The 16,911-nt window shown below is 44.1% G+C and overlaps 1 pseudogene; it reads left to right on the top strand.

The window, feature by feature from the left end:
• LOC135549395 (biotin--protein ligase-like) overlaps positions 1 to 14,311 on the top strand; it is a 36,183-nt pseudogene extending 21,872 nt beyond the window's left edge.
• Positions 14,312 to 16,911: the final 2,600 nt, after the last annotated feature.

Here is a 16,911-nt window from a genome sequence, read left to right on the forward strand (position 1 = left end):
AATGTGGAATAAGTCAAGGGGTATGAATACTTTCTGAAGGCACAGTAGGTCCTAAAACAAAGACATCACAGAAAAGCACTAACTCCAAAGAGAGACATCAAGTGGCATCCCTCCATATGTTCTAAAGAGTAAGCTTTCTGACTGAAGCTCTATGCGGGCCATTAAAGGGTCAGTCTTGCCTGGTCCAGCAAAGTCAGGGAAAAGAGGGCATCCCGCCCTCGTCTGCCCTCAGTAATGGACGACGCCTCCCATTGAACCCCTCCAAGGGTGCTATTTGAAAATGATAATTTGCTCCGCTCTTTGACGAAACAAGATTAGCTCAATTAATCACATTTCCAGATTAGTTTTTCCTCTCCTATCGACCATCACTTTTTGCCGGCGGATGATCAATGCAAACTTGCTTACAGTTGTGGAAATGAGCATCGACAGCAGAAATAATCTCTTAATTTGAGATATTTTGATCTGGGAGATTGGATGGGAGAGTTATTTGGGGGGGAAAAGGCTTTCAGTAAAATATCCTCCAATAAACTACTTATATCACTCTGCCTGATGAGTTATATTTCAATTAAAGTTGTATTATCGGAAAAGAAAATCCAGTCAAATCAAACAATTTTGACATTGTCTGAAAGTTACTGTAATTATTTATGTAACATGGAGGCAGTCATCCATGTCAGTGTGGTCAAAAACGGGTTGCTCTTTATTTGCCAGCACCACAACAGCCATTCCTTGTGAGTCTTCATCTGGTGTTTGAGAAGAACCAACAGAGCAAAGCTTCAACCCTAGGTCTCCTGAGGGCTAAAATCCACTTTCTGTCTGCTGTGTGTGATGTGTTGAGTATAACCCTCACCCCCCACTGGTGTACCACACAACCCCGCAGCTAAATGTGTAGAGTTGCAGGAAAACAGCAACATTTTCTCTCAGCCTCATGGCAAAATGTGTAGAATAGCATGAGATTAGCTATTAAACTGCAAATGTTGCTTTGCCCCATGACAAAATGTGTAGAATTGCAGGAAGTTAGCTGTTTAAAATACATTGTTTTGCTGCTCAGACCTTGCAGGGAGCCCTCGCCAAAATGGGGTACACCCCTGCCCCCCCCCACACCGTTCTCCTCCATACTGAGCCTTTACGCTAATCCGGGACACACACATACACCCTGTCTATGTGTCAGTCTAGTGGGGTGTGAGTTACCACTCCTCCCCACTTGTCCCACAGATGACTTGGCTGGTGGCTATTTATCCTCTGACCCCTTGGCCCTGGGTAAGTGACCCCCCCCCAGCCCCAGCCACACAAAAGCCTGGCCGGACTTAAAAGGACCCTGCTCTTCTGCTGGGAGAGTTGGTCCCCTCTTTCATACCCAGACGTGCTACTTTGTAATGTCTTTGTTCTGGGCTTGTAATGTCTTTGTTCTGGCCGGGCCCGGTCAGCGGCGATGAAATGCTCCTGCTGGATGGAGTTGGTGATTGACTAGTAGGGGTTACTCCTGCTGGATGGAGTTGGTGATTGACTAGTAGGGGTTACTCCTGCTGGATGGAGTTGGTGATTGACTAGTAGGGGTTACTCCTGCTGGATGGAGTTGGTGATTGACTAGTAGGGGTTACTCCTGCTGGATGGAGTTGGTGATTGACTAGTAGGGGTTACTCCTGCTGGATGGAGTTGGTGATTGACTAGTAGGGGTTACTCCTGCTGGATGGAGTTGGTGATTGACTAGTAGGGGTTACTCCTGCTGGATGGAGTTGGTGATTGACTAGTAGGGGTTACTCCTGCTGGATGGAGTTGGTGATTGACTAGTAGGGGTTACTCCTGCTGGATGGAGTTGGTGATTGACTAGTAGGGGTTACTCCTGCTGGATGGAGTTGGTGATTGACTAGTAGGGGTTACTCCTGCTGGATGGAGTTGGTGATTGACTAGTAGGGGTTACTCCTGCTGGATGGAGTTGGTGATTGACTAGTAGGGGTTACTCCTGCTGGATGGAGTTGGTGATTGACTAGTAGGGGTTACTCCTGCTGGATGGAGTTGGTGATTGACTAGTAGGGGTTACTCCTGCTGGATGGAGTTGGTGATTGACTAGTAGGGGTTACTCCTGCTGGATGGAGTTGGTGATTGACTAGTAGGGGTTACTCCTGCTGGATGGAGTTGGTGATTGACTAGTAGGGGTTACTCCTGCTGGATGGAGTTGGTGATTGACTAGTAGGGGTTACTCCTGCTGGATGGAGTTGGTGATTGACTAGTAGGGGTTACTCCTGCTGGATGGAGTTGGTGATTGACTAGTAGGGGTTACTCCTGCTGGATGGAGTTGGTGATTGACTAGTAGGGGTTACTGACTGCTGGATGGAGTTGGTGATTGACTAGTAGGGGTTACTACTGCTGGATGGAGTTGGTGATTGACTAGTAGGGGTTACTCCTGCTGGATGGAGTTGGTGATTGACTAGTAGGGGTTACTCCTGCTGGATGGAGTTGGTGATTGACTAGTAGGGGTTACTACTGCTGGATGGAGTTGGTGATTGACTAGTAGGGGTTACTCCTGCTGGATGGAGTTGGTGATTGACTAGTAGGGGTTACTACTGCTGGATGGAGTTGGTGATTGACTAGTAGGGGTTACTACTGCTGGATGGAGTTGGTGATTGACTAGTAGGGGTTACTACTGCTGGATGGAGTTGGTGATTGACTAGTAGGGGTTACTACTGCTGGATGGAGTTGGTGATTGACTAGTAGGGTTACTACTGCTGGATGGAGTTGGTGATTACTAGTAGGGGTTACTGCTGGATGGAGTTGGTGATTGACTAGTAGGGGTTACTACTGCTGGATGGAGTTGGTGATTGACTAGTAGGGGTTACTCCTGCTGGATGGAGTTGGTGATTGACTAGTAGGGTTACTACTGCTGGATGGAGTTGGTGATTGACTAGTAGGGGTTACTCCTGCTGGATGGAGTTGGTGATTGACTAGTAGGGGTTACTCCTGCTGGATGGAGTTGGTGATTGACTAGTAGGGGTTACTACTGCTGGATGGAGTTGGTGATTGACTAGTAGGGGTTACTACTGCTGGATGGAGTTGGTGATTGACTAGTAGGGGTTACTACTGCTGGATGGAGTTGGTGATTGACTAGTAGGGGTTACTCCTGCTGGATGGAGTTGGTGATTGACTAGTAGGGGTTGCTCCTGCTGGATGGAGTTGGTGATTGACTAGTAGGGGTTACTACTGCTGGATGGAGTTGGTGATTGACTAGTAGGGGTTACTACTGCTGGATGGAGTTGGTGATTGACTAGTAGGGGTTACTCCTGCTGGATGGAGTTGGTGATTGACTAGTAGGGGTTACTACTGCTGGATGGAGTTGGTGATTGACTAGTAGGGGTTACTCCTGCTGGATGGAGTTGGTGATTGACTAGTAGGGGTTACTCCTGCTGGATGGAGTTGGTGATTGACTAGTAGGGGTTACTCCTGCTGGATGGAGTTGGTGATTGACTAGTAGGGGTTACTCCTGCTGGATGGAGTTGGTGATTGACTAGTAGGGGTTACTCCTGCTGGATGGAGTTGGTGATTGACTAGTAGGGGTTACTCCTGCTGGATGGAGTTGGTGATTGACTAGTAGGGGTTACTCCTGCTGGATGGAGTTGGTGATTGACTAGTAGGGGTTACTCCTGCTGGATGGAGTTGGTGATTGACTAGTAGGGGTTACTCCTGCTGGATGGAGTTGGTGATTGACTAGTAGGGGTTACTCCTGCTGGATGGAGTTGGTGATTGACTAGTAGGGGTTACTACTGCTGGATGGAGTTGGTGATTGACTAGTAGGGGTTACTACTGCTGGATGGAGTTGGTGATTGACTAGTAGGGGTTACTACTGCTGGATGGAGTTGGTGATTGACTAGTAGGGGTTACTACTGCTGGATGGAGTTGGTGATTGACTAGTAGGGGTTACTACTGCTGGATGGAGTTGGTGATTGACTAGTAGGGGTTACTACTGCTGGATGGAGTTGGTGATTGATTGACTAGATGGAGTTGGTGGGTTACTACTGCTGGATGGAGTTGGTGATTGACTAGTAGGGGTTACTACTGCTGGATGGAGTTGGTGATTGACTAGTAGGGGTTACTCCTGCTGGATGGAGTTGGTGATTGACTAGTAGGGGTTACTACTGCTGGATGGAGTTGGTGATTGACTAGTAGGGTTTCTACTGCTGGATGGAGTTGGTGATTGACTAGTAGGGGTTACTACTGCTGGATGGAGTTGGTGATTGACTAGTAGGGGTTACTACTGCTGGATGGAGTTGGTGATTGACTAGTAGGGGTTACTACTGCTGGATGGAGTTGGTGATTGACTAGTAGGGTTTCTACTGCTGGATGGAGTTGGTGATTGACTAGTAGGGGTTACTACTGCTGGATGGAGTTGGTGATTGACTAGTAGGGGTTACTACTGCTGGATGGAGTTGGTGATTGACTAGTAGGGGTTACTCCTGCTGCAGTGTTTGCACTCAGACACTGCCTGTCTTTCACTCTCTCACCCTCTCTCTTGCTCTTTCCCTCTCTCACCCTCTCTCTTGCTCTTTCCCTCTCTCACCCTCTCTCTTGCTCTTTACCTCTATTTCTCCCTCTGTCTTTATCTTAATCCCTTTTTGCCTTTCCTCTCTCTACTTGAAGACACTGCTCTTTCAGGTTTAACAGTAGTGGACCTGTAACTGTTTGCCTGAGGTCTTCAGACATCAGTTCCCTCTGGTTAAAGGTCACAGCATTGTTTTGCATCCAACAGGTTAAAGTGTATAGAGAGGGTTGGAGGGGGAGGGGGAGGGGGCGAGAGAGAGAGGTAGAGAGAGGGCGGGGAAAGAGTGTGTGTGGGTGCAAGGTGCAGGTTGAGGAGGGAGTCCCTGCACATGTGGCTTCTGCTGTTCCCAATCGGGGTCATGCTGCTGATTTGAGGAGACCAACCTAGAGCAACACAGCTGTTTTGTGCTACAGGCCCAGGCTCAGGGAGAAGCTGGCCATATCGTTGGGCCACCACCAGCAACCCAGATATATTGGAGGGAAGCGTGCAAACCATCTTGCTTAAGACATGCAATCATTTATTTAATGTTATGAATACTGTTTTTTTGTCCGAGTCGCATGTTTGTTGGATCACAGGGACGTTGCATTCTTATTGCAGCAGGACAATGGCTTTGTGGTTAAAGCAGCGTTTCCCAAACCAGGGGTCGTGACTCCATGTGGGGTCACCTAATTTGAAAATGGGGAATGGGGTCGCGAGAGAAACTCCAAATATATATTTTTCTGTTGGTTCAAAGAACCGGGGTTACGTCCAGCTACATGCGGTTGTAATAAACAGAGCGGTTTCTGTTTTCTTCCTACAAATGTGGCTTTATCTTTTAAATGGTTTAAGCTACAAGATATTATGACCCCATCACTGAAAGATACGAACATGTATGTGTCTTCTGTTTCCCTCTACAACGCCAAACAAGCTTCAAAAGACTCATTAGAACAGAGTGGACAAGACCAGGCATTAAATCAGACTGGGGGAAGATTACACAGAAGATTTGACAAAATTCTTGCCTGATGATCTTCTGAACTTCCCAATTCCTTTCTGATGCATTTCAGTCACTTCAAACCGTGAAGTGACAGGACTAAAGTACTGTCAGACTGATTTGTAGTAGACTGTCATAGTCCAAATTTAAAAAGTTGACATACATTTTCTGAAGGTACTGTACTTACTTACACTGGCATGTGGAGTTTTCTTTTTCTTATTGGAGCAGTACACTGGCATGAGGAGTTTTTATATTTCTTATTGGAGCAGTACACTGGCATGAGGAGTTTTTATATTTCTTCTTGGAACAGTACACTGGCATGGGGAGTTTTTATAATTTCTTATTGGAGCAGTACACTGGCATGAGGAGTTTTTATATTTCTTATTGGAGCAGTACACTGGCATGGGGAGTTTTTATAATTTCTTATTGGAGCAGTACACTGGCATGGGAGTTTTTATAATTTCTTATTGGAGCAGTACACTGGCATGAGGAGTTTTCTTTTTCTTATTGGAGCAGTACACTGGCATGGGGAGTTTTCTATTTCTTATTGGAGCAGTACACTGGCATGAGGAGTTTTTATATTTCTTATTGGAGCAGTACACTGGCATGGGGAGTTTTTATAATTTCTTATTGGAGCAGTACACTGGCATGGGGAGTTTTTATATTTCTTATTGGAGCAGTACACTGGCATGGGGAGTTTTTATAATTTCTTATTTTATGGGGAGTTTTTATATTTCTTATTGGAGCAGTACACTGGCATGGGGAGTTTTTATAATTTCTTATTGGAGCAGTACACTGGCATGGGGAGTTTTTATATTTCTTATTGGAGCAGTACACTGGCATGGGGAGTTTTTATATTTCTTATTGGAGCAGTACACTGGCATGGGGAGTTTTTATATTTCTTATTGGAGCAGTACACTGGCATGGGGAGTTTTTATATTTCTTATTGGAGCAGTACACTGGCATGGGGAGTTTTTATATTTCTTATTGGAGTGGTACACTGGCATGGGGAGTTTTTATATTTCTTATTGGAGCAGTACACTGGGGAGTTTTATATTTCTTATTGGAGCAGTACACTGGCATGGGAGTTTTTATATTTCTTATTGGAGCAGTACACTGGCATGGGGAGTTTTTATATTTCTTATTGGAGCAGTACACTGGCATGGGGAGTTTTTATATTTCTTATTGGAGCAATACACTGGCATGGGGAGTTTTTATATTTCTTATTGGAGCAGTACACTGGCATGGGGAGTTTTTATATTTCTTATTGGAGCAGTACACTGGCATGGGGAGTTTTTATATTTCTTATTGGAGCAGTACACTGGCATGGGGAGTTTTTATATTTCTTATTGGAGCAGTACACTGGCATGGGGAGTTTTTATAATTTCTTATTGGAGCAGTACACTGGCATGGGGAGTTTTTATATTTCTTATTGGAGCAGTACACTGGCATGAGGAGTTTTTATATTTCTTATTGGAGCAGTACACTGGCATGAGGAGTTTTTATATTTCTTATTGGAGCAGTACACTGGCATGGGGAGTTTTTATATTTCTTATTGGAGCAGTACACTGGCATGGGGAGTTTTTATATTTCTTATTGGAGTGGTACACTGGCATGAGGAGTTTTTATATTTCTTATTGGAGCAGTACACTGGCATGAGGAGTTTTTATATTTCTTATTGGAGCAGTACACTGGCATGGGGAGTTTTTATATTTCTTATTGGAGCAGTACACTGGCATGGGGAGTTTTTATATTTCTTATTGGAGCAGTACACTGGCATGGGGAGTTTTTATATTTCTTATTGAGTGGTACACTGGCATGAGGAGTTTTTATATTTCTTATTGGAGCAGTACACTGGCATGGGGAGTTTTTATATTTCTTATTGGAGCAGTACACTGGCATGGGAGTTTTTATATTTCTTATTGGAGCAGTACACTGGCATGGGGAGTTTTTATATTTCTTATTGGAGCAGTACACTGGCATGGGGAGTTTTTATATTTCTTATTGGAGCGGTACAGACACCACCATCCAAATGATCTGAAGTACGTGTTGCTTCCCTTCAGTATAGACCATGAGGTTTCTCATCTAAAACAGTGTGAATTAACTCCTCATATTTAGTCTCTCACTACATTTTCTCTCCTCTGCTCTTATTCTATTCAGGGAGAGGAGAGTTTCCTTGTCCATTTGTTTCACTTGCAGGTGAAAGCCCCGCCATTGTAGCCATCTAATTGCTAATTGTGGGCCTTTTCTCTCCCTCTTTGTGGACGTTGCTGAGAATTTTTCTAATGCGTTTGGGCTTTTCTCCGAGCCAGCGGCAACGACGCTCTGTGGATGTGCTTTCAAAATGAGATTAACTTTCTAGAGGAATGCATTAGCCCCCCAAGCTTTACAGCCCTGGACTAGCTGAGCTGGCCCTTATTAGAGATGGCTCTTCACTCAAATACGCACACACACACACACACACACACACACACACACACACACACACATACACTCACATGCACTTGCTTCTACGCACTCATATACATGTACACGCACGCACAAACACCCATACCCCCCACCCCCTCGTACACGCACAAACACCCATACCCCCCACCCCCTCCTTTATTGACAACCTCCCATTGAGCATATAAGAGCATTACCATGTTTAGGAGTGAGATGTTTTGTGTGATCTGTTGCTGATCTCATATTTGCGTTGCAGAAATTAATTTGATGCTGGTTTGCAATGCTAAGCTGGCCCAGGGAGAGAAGGGGGAACTGATTTCAGAGGGGACAAAGCCCCTGAAAAAGAGACATGGGGGGGGGGGATACCCTCCACCCAGAAACGGCTCATTTTGGTTCCCAGCTTTGGGACAATGCAGCTTTTCTTTCTCCTCTCTCTGTGGCTGGGCTGTGGACTGACTCTATAGTAGAAAGTGGACCAGTCTGGGACTCACTGCTGGGCTGGAAGAGACAGACTGGAAGTGGCTCTCCTTTTCTTTCTTTTTTTCTTTCTTTCTGTCTCTCACTCCAGTTCCAAATTCTACCACTCACCACAGTAACCTTACTACTGTTTTCAAAAAATCTGCTTTTGAGACATTGGACTAATAAGGACGCTGGAGCAAGCAATTGACTTGCACTTATTTTACCCATTACCAAACCATATGAATCAGTGGTCCACGATTTGGCCGAATATTGCCAATTGTGAAGGTAGACTTCCATATGGATATTGCAATACACTTCAGCTAGAGTAAAACTTAGTGTACATGTTATGTCACACTTAATAACTTAAAAAGTGCATTGAGTATTCATCCCAGTGTTTTTTTCACGAGATGCTTCAAACTTACTACGCTTGGAGGCATCTTCTCACATTGCCAGTAGTACATCTCCTCTTTTTTTCACCCACTTCCCACTGCATCTCAGTCCACTGCATCTCAGTCCACTGCATCTCAGTCCACTGCATCTCAGTCCACTGCATCTCAGTCCACTGCATCTCAGTCCATTACCTTCCTCCTTGGCTGTAAACAATGTAAAATCACACACGCACACACCTCTAACACACACAAATTGAAGCCCACGTGCACACCCACATGCTGCCCACACCCCCAGCTGTATCAGACACTTATTGATGGACAACGCTATCCTGGCAGCTTGGTGAGAAGGTCAGCGCCTGTCTTCCTAGCCTTGTTAAGGCGCTGATGTTCTTATTAAAAGCTAATTCCTGGGGCTGAAGGACTCCAAAGAGCTAGCCTGGCCCCCATTTGCCTCCCCTCACGCCTTGATTGGCGAAGGGGCGGCCGTCGTCACGGAGCGGCACGCAGGGTTCTCCGGTGGTCCTGCCAAACTGCGCCAGCGCTCAATTAGGGCCCCTGCGCAGTGCTGCGAGCCTGGCCACCTCCTAACTGGCCTCAGCCACGGGGAGGTCATGCTCCTGCTAACAGGGCTCACACACGGCTCTCACACACACACAGCTCAAACTGCAGCTCCACACTGTCACGGGGAGCAGCCGGCTGCCACCCCTCGCCTGGTTGGGAGGTGTGTGTGTGTGTCTGTGTGAGGGAAGATTTATAAAAGCAGTGTCACATTTACTATGCCAATATACAGGATCTCATGCCTTTTTTTAAACTAAACCATCCATGAAACTATTTTCTCATCACAGGTTCATGGCCAAGCATTACTCAGCATCATCCTAATTGATTCGCCTAAATTACATGGTACTTTTTTAGTTGTATTCCTTCCCCATTTTATTAATCTTATTTTGTCAAATAAAGTACAGCAGAATAAAACGTGTTTTCCTTGTGTCTAGAGATTTCCAAGGCTTGAGTTTTTTGACACAGCAAACGCCCAGGTTTTTTGTTTTTGTTGGTTTTTACTCGTAGAACACGTGATGGCAGTTTTTTGGCCGTTGGGCCATTATACCACGTCCAATCGAATTACTATCAGTTTGAGAGGACAAATTCTTACATCTGCAAAATCAGAATCTGGTTATTTTTTGACATTTTATTTGCTCTTATTTCTCTTTTGGCTTCCACCAGTCTCATTTACAAAGATCAAGGGATTTGCAGCTAACAATAACATTATGAAATGACTCCAAGAAATATATCTCTTGTCTGCAGCTCAGTAGCTCCCCAACCCACTCAGGTTATCATTTTTCATCTGAGAGATTGGATTTATTTGGTTTTGATTAACATTTGAGAATGTGTTTTTAAAAATGTATTGTGATAATTCTACATTGCTGTACATCCAAGCACAATGAACAAGTCCCTACAACGAAGTGAGCCCTAGTAACATCCAACTAGACATACCATATGTTAAGTCCTAGATTGAGTCATCAGTGGTGGCAGTAGCTCCAACCATCCCTTTGATAAACACTGTCCCTAACAAGGCTCTTTAGATGAAGGCTGTTTGGCCACAGAGTTTGGGAGGATTAACATGGGACTGTTCTAATCTGATTTGCTGACACGGCCTCTTTGCATTAGAAAAGCTCACATTCCCCTTCTCTCTCATCTGCCCTGCCAGCTCCACAGTCTTTGAAAATGGGCCAGTAGATGAAGGGCTTCTTGGCTAAGACCTCTGGGTCAATTCATTTTCTCTGGAGATGACAGCTTGCTCAAATATTTCGCTTCACGGTTATTGACAGTGTGTCGCATCCAACTGTCAAACGCTGTCTATTTTGGCAGTGTGGATTTGGTTTTGGTTTTCAAGGTATACATTGGCCATGGGGTCTTGTCAGTCTTTGTGTACTTACTGTATAACCATGTTTAGCACAGAAAGACTCCAGAGTCATTCAAGCTAGGTGTGCTTACATTAATGTGCGTTTTCTACCCTCTGCACAGTGTATACACACACACCATCCTTACATGGCAAAGACATCTTGCTGACCAAATGTTTAAGATAAGATTGTGTCCAGGACCTATGTGTGTGTCTAGCATTTGTGATGTGGGTTTGGGGTGAAAGGAGAGGTGCAGAGTTAACACCTCAACTGGCTGAGTAGTTTATCTTTAACAGAGTGTGATTAATGCAGGGTGGCCATGCGGCGCGACACTAGTAGCCCAGGGCCTTCTAGAAAGGAAACATTAACTACCAGGCGTCTGCAGCCAAGCTACTTGAGAGAACGGAGGAAACATTCTAAAATGATTGATAAACAAAGTCCTCTTTTTACTCTCAATGGAAAAGTAGTTGCTTGTGTATTTGTGTTTGACGAGTAATCACATATGAAGTAGGCCTATGTTTTTGGTGAGTTGTTGGAGTAGACATGCGTCACACATAGCGAAGCAGACTACTTTGACTATGTGATTAATTAGCATTAGATCCCTTGATTGACACCTCGTTATTGTGAGTGTCATGTGTGTGTATGTGTGTGTGTCACAGGGGTCAAGTGGACACTTGTTTTCTTTGGTGAGGGGGATTGTTTGACTGGAGCACCTGGTGATAGGAAGGTCAGTGGTTCAACTCCAGTCCAGAGGGGCTAAGGGCTGGGCACTGATGGGATGGGGGGGTGTACATGTACGTGTGCGTGTGAGAGAGAGAGATAGAAGGACCATTCGACTCAGCCCTTCCCCCTCAACTACCTAATACTTTGGGAAATGATTTCTCATAGCGACACCAATGAGTGAATGCAGAACTAATGTAGCTACTCAACTACCATTTCTCTTGGAGCTTTTCATTTACAGAGTGTTGCAATTGTATGAGTAATACTTGATCACTATAATCAGTTATGTGAAGGCAACACTTTCCTCTTTTGACACTTGTTCTTCCTTCCCTCCTGTCCTCCCCAGGTTGATGCTCCAGCTGCCTGAGGAAATGGGCTTAATGTCTGTAGCTGCTCCACAGACCCAGGGTAGAGGTCAGTTTCCGCCACAGCTCTATCTCTCTCTATCTCAATGCACCTACATTGGTTAATTGTTGTACCTCGTCACAATGAATAACCTAAATTGTTACATCATGTCTCCTCTCTCTGCCTCTTTGTGTTTTTGTTGTTGTATTTTCCGTGTGTGTCAGGCTTGGGGGGAAAGCGGGGCTGAGTCCTCTGGGATGTGCTATGTTCAGTGTGCAGGTGTCTGTGAGCTCCAGACTGGGCCAGAGGATCCCCTTCCTGCAGCACCTGGCTGCGATGGCCGCGGTGGAGGTTGTACACACCCTGCCCGGTTACCAGGTACAAACACTGCATACTACTGCGTGGTACCACCATGCTATCTCCAAGCTATAGCCATAGACCCACCCTATCCCTATCCATGTCACTGAGCTTCAGCCTGTCATCACGAGAATACTTTACTTACTACACTAATACATTTCCATTGGGAGCACTCCTTATCCTGAATAAGGGACTCCAGATTTCACACAGCTGTTCATAGCCAGTCAGGTGTCCCTCTTCTTATTGTTCTATACAGCGCAATGCACTTCCCTCTCCAAATGGATGGTGTGTCCAACTCACTGATCAAAGGGTTTTGTGCTAGAACCCTCCTTTCTCCCCTTCTCATTAAACATTTATTTTACATGGTGTAAGGGCCCTATTTTGCTTCCAGGTGCTTGTGTTGTGTGTGTGAGAAAATATATGCACTGCAGTGTGGGAGTCTGATGAGAAACACTCTGGTGTCACACTGCCCAGTTGTTTATGGGCTCTGGCCAGTCAGCCAACATGTAGAACAGGCCAACGCATGGCACAGGATGTATTACCGGACGTGATGAAATAACAGCCAATGCTAACTTTGCCTAAATATTTATTTTAATCAAGACTAGAGGTCTTGGCTGGATATGCCATTTTTGGAGGTACTATAGGCCTGTCAAAGCCATTGTAGAAATGTAGACGTGGGGCATGAGTTACGGGTAAATATAAACAGACATGGTGGCCGTTTTAGGTGATGTACTGCAGATGGGGCAGAACCTAATCTTCAAAGCCGGCCAGACTCAGAAGAGCTGCTCAGGTTGACAGATATACAGCATGGCATTTTGAACCCATGGAGACACTTCTACAGATTGGTTTTACAGACAGGCCATGTACAGGCCATGTACAGGCCATGTACAGGCCATGTAAAACTCTGATTTTTTTTCTATCTCTGTTTTAGATTATAGTATTAGATCTGCTGTTTGTATGTGTAGCATCATGTCTTACAAGTGAGTTTTGTTTTTAAGTGGATACTGTATCATAATACTTGTATTTATGTACCTGTACAGTATATACTAGTAATGTATTGTACCTCTGAGTGCCACTTAATTGTCATACATGTTTGTGTATCTCATATTCAGTTTTGGTCTCTTTCTAGGACATTGATCGCAGAGTGAAATGGCCTAATGACATTTACTACAGTAACCTGATGAAGCTTGGAAGAGTGCTGGTGACATCAACAGTCATGGGACCAACCTTCCATCTCCTCGTTGGTCAGAATCCTCTTAAATTTATGTTAATGCCAGTGCAGTGTAATGGATGATCTAGTCTAGCCTTAAATCATAATGTGGATTTAAGGCTATATTGTGTTGATGTTTATGCCAGTGCTTGGATAAAAAGTCATTTATATTACTCTTGGTGAAGAGTTTGTTCTTAAATGAACGTCTTTAAACAATCTCCTTCTCCAGGCTGTGGCTTCAATGGGAGCAACAGCAACCCCAAAATCTGTATCAACAACCTGGTGATGCAGCACAACCGAGAGTGTTGCACCAGTATGGAGGCCCTGAGCTCAGCACAGCTCATAGGTCGCACCCTCACCTCCCTGAAGCAGCTCATCTCTGCCTTCCAGGAGAGGGGTCAGAGGCCGTCCTGACCCTCTACTACAAGAGATGGGTGCACAGGTAAACAAGCTGCAACACCCCTACTGTAATCTGTGGTACGCTCCACTCCTCCTCAGTGGATTTGGTTTCATGAATTTTTCACATAAAGTAAACATTTTCATTGGTCCTGATATTTATTTGAGGGCATTCTGCAACAGAGCAATTCCGCTAAAAGAGAACGAGAATGCACCGGTACTCTGCATGCTATCTGTAAAATCTGCAGCTGCTGATCATGATATTAATTGTCATTCTAGAGGAAATTAATCCCACATCTCGCCACAGTCACAACAATAAACATCTCCTAATCTCCAGACATAACGTAACATGTCCACATGTAAAAATAGGATTGCTTTTACACTACATTGACCTTGATGTTCCCTCTGCCCTGTCTCAGCGGGACCCAGGTGTGTCTGTGGAGCGGGAACGGCCCCCATGCTGAAGTGGTGGGCCTCGACGACAAAGGCTTCCTGTAGGTGCACTCTGAGGAGCAGGGTTTGGTCTCCTTGCAGCCTAATGGCAACTCCTTCGACATGCTGAGGAACCTGGTGGTCATCAAGCAACGCTAGGACCCTGTAAGGACCCCTATGGAGTATGCCCACCTGGTTGCCTGAAGGGCATTTTAGCCAGTGGCATCATGAAAGAAGATTAGCCAGCTCCTTCATAGCTTGAGTCGGAGAAACACTAACTGTTTGTGAGAGGATCTCACACAACTAATCTGCTAGGTAAAAATACTACTTACATTTTTTTTATTGTTTTTTGCTAGTTATAATTAGTAATTTACTCTATCAATGACTTATCTGCAAGTAAAAATACAAATTTTCTCCTATTTTACTTGATAGATTGGCTGAAGCTTATTTGGAGCCTAAAGCAGCTGAATCTTTTTTTTATACCATCCCATAGTATTTAGGAAGCTTTATTTAAGTCAATCTGAAGTTTGCCTGTTTAGTATAGTGTGGTGGTAGTGGAATTACTTGAGTAGTTCATATTACACTATCAAATTATAATTGGCAGCTACAGGATTTCTAAAATACAGTCATTTATGAAGAATACAAAATTAGTCATTCACCATATTCACTTACATTATGCTATACAATAGCATGATTTAAGTATTATTTAACAGTTATCTTGTTCAAAGGTTGTAAAATCAAAGTGTCAACACTGATTATTTCCTTTTGTAATGTAGTATTCCATGTAATATCTTTAGTTACAACACTCAAATACTATTGAGAAGGTGCTAGCTGTCCACAACAGTATTTCTTTCCAGAGGTAATGACATGAGGGCTATTAACATGTTAAAACACGTCTTTAACGTGTCGCTCGGAAATGTACCAAATCTGATTTGCGTAAAGACGTTATGATGCTATTGACATGGGAGGTCACACTTAGATGCAAATGCATTCACTAAGTGCAAACACATTGTGATAGACTGCCTCAAGGCTGACTCCTATCCCAACTGCTGGACTGCATTGGTTTCTACTGAGGTACAAGCTAAACCAAGTCTGTTGCACTGTGTCATGTATTAACTTGTGTTATCATAGAACTTCATCAATTTGAGAACTATAAGTTCATATTTATTTTCAGCCTTAGTTTTGATGTTTTGGAGGTTAGATAGAGTTTTTTTTTACTCTTTAGGACAGGCTTCCTTTAAGTTTCAGAGACTATAATTGATACTCAATGACTGACAAGATACATATTTGTAAGATAAAGAGATGATCTGTATATTTGATAACACACACAATTGATGTAAAACATCAACACTCTATAACTATGTAATTATGTGATAAAGGAATACTGGTTGCACTAAAAAGTTATTTGGTAATCTTTGAAGTGTCAATGATATAACCTGTCCTTCCAATAAGAGCAACACTATTATTCAAACACTATACTGAAATAAATAGATATACTGGACTTAGACTGGGATTTATCATTTTTCTGATACCTTTGCATGGGTATGAGGGTGTAGACACATTAATGAATACCCTTAGAGCAAAATTGGCTTTCAAGCCCGCTTCAAAATAATGCTGTTTGCAACAACGCAGTCTCCCATCTTAAGGCCTATCATTGGACAACAAAAAGGGGCCTCTCAAACTAAAGGAAGGAGGGTTCCTATTGCTCTCTTTGCTCTCCCTTTCCCTTCTCCATGCTCCTTGAGCTGTACTAAAGAGAAAAACACTGTTGATTGAGTCCAGCTTTGCCCAGCAGTGGCTGTGGAGTGGGAGAGGGAGGGGGAAGCAGATTCCCTCCGCCTCCCGGTGGGGGAGTGATGAGGTGTGGGAGAGCCCTTTGGTGCAGGTGGCCAGTAGGGAGAGGGAATGGCTCGGGGAGGGGTAGAGGGGGGGCTCTTCAACTGTGTTGGGCTTATTCCAATGGTCCTAAATGACACTTCATTTGTCTTCAGCACCTCAGGCCTTGGGCTCATCTCTGCTAGATTAGGTGAAAATATGTATGCAAACTCCACAAACTGGACACAGCCCTCACCTCATTACAAGCTCATTCCCCCTTCTCAGGTTTTAGGAAATATACCCAATCAAAGATTATGTAGGCTAACAGAGTGGGTATTCAATGGCAACATTGAGGTATTGACAGTGCCTGGTTGTATGAATACTGTGTTACTTATTGAGGCATCACCGTAGTCCTCTGAATGCTGATGAAAACAACTAGATTCCAATGTAGCTATTTTGATCAACGAGATGTAGGTCTTAGCTGCACCGTGCTGATGTAGCTGATGATGTGTGCATGCATGTACACTGTAGTATCCACTATAAAGACAATCCTGAGATTCTCAAGTCTAAAGTTCATTAAGTAAATAGCTTACCTCTGGATCCATAAATAGCGCCTCCTCGATATCCTATTAAACAATTTCAGTGGCAGGTCTCAAGGGTCAAAATTGATATATCCTGTTTAATATTGGCTGCATAATATCAAATCTCAATCCAGCCTCCCCAGGGACACAGCAGAGCCCTTTAGCTCACCTTCAAATATCAGAGCTTGTCTTCAAGAAAAACAACACTCTGTTTTAAAGGGTAATAAGATGGTGTCTTTTTACGCTAATTCTGTACTCTGTAAGTTATACAAAAACAGAACGAAAGATGGAATAAAGGATTTTCTGCTGGTCTGCTGAAGTTTATAATACAAGCGTTCTGCCATGTGTACTGGTTAGATACGG

The sequence above is a fragment of the Oncorhynchus masou genome, chromosome 12 (genome assembly GCF_036934945.1).
Source record: "Oncorhynchus masou masou isolate Uvic2021 chromosome 12, UVic_Omas_1.1, whole genome shotgun sequence".
Lineage (NCBI taxonomy): Eukaryota > Metazoa > Chordata > Actinopteri > Salmoniformes > Salmonidae > Oncorhynchus > Oncorhynchus masou.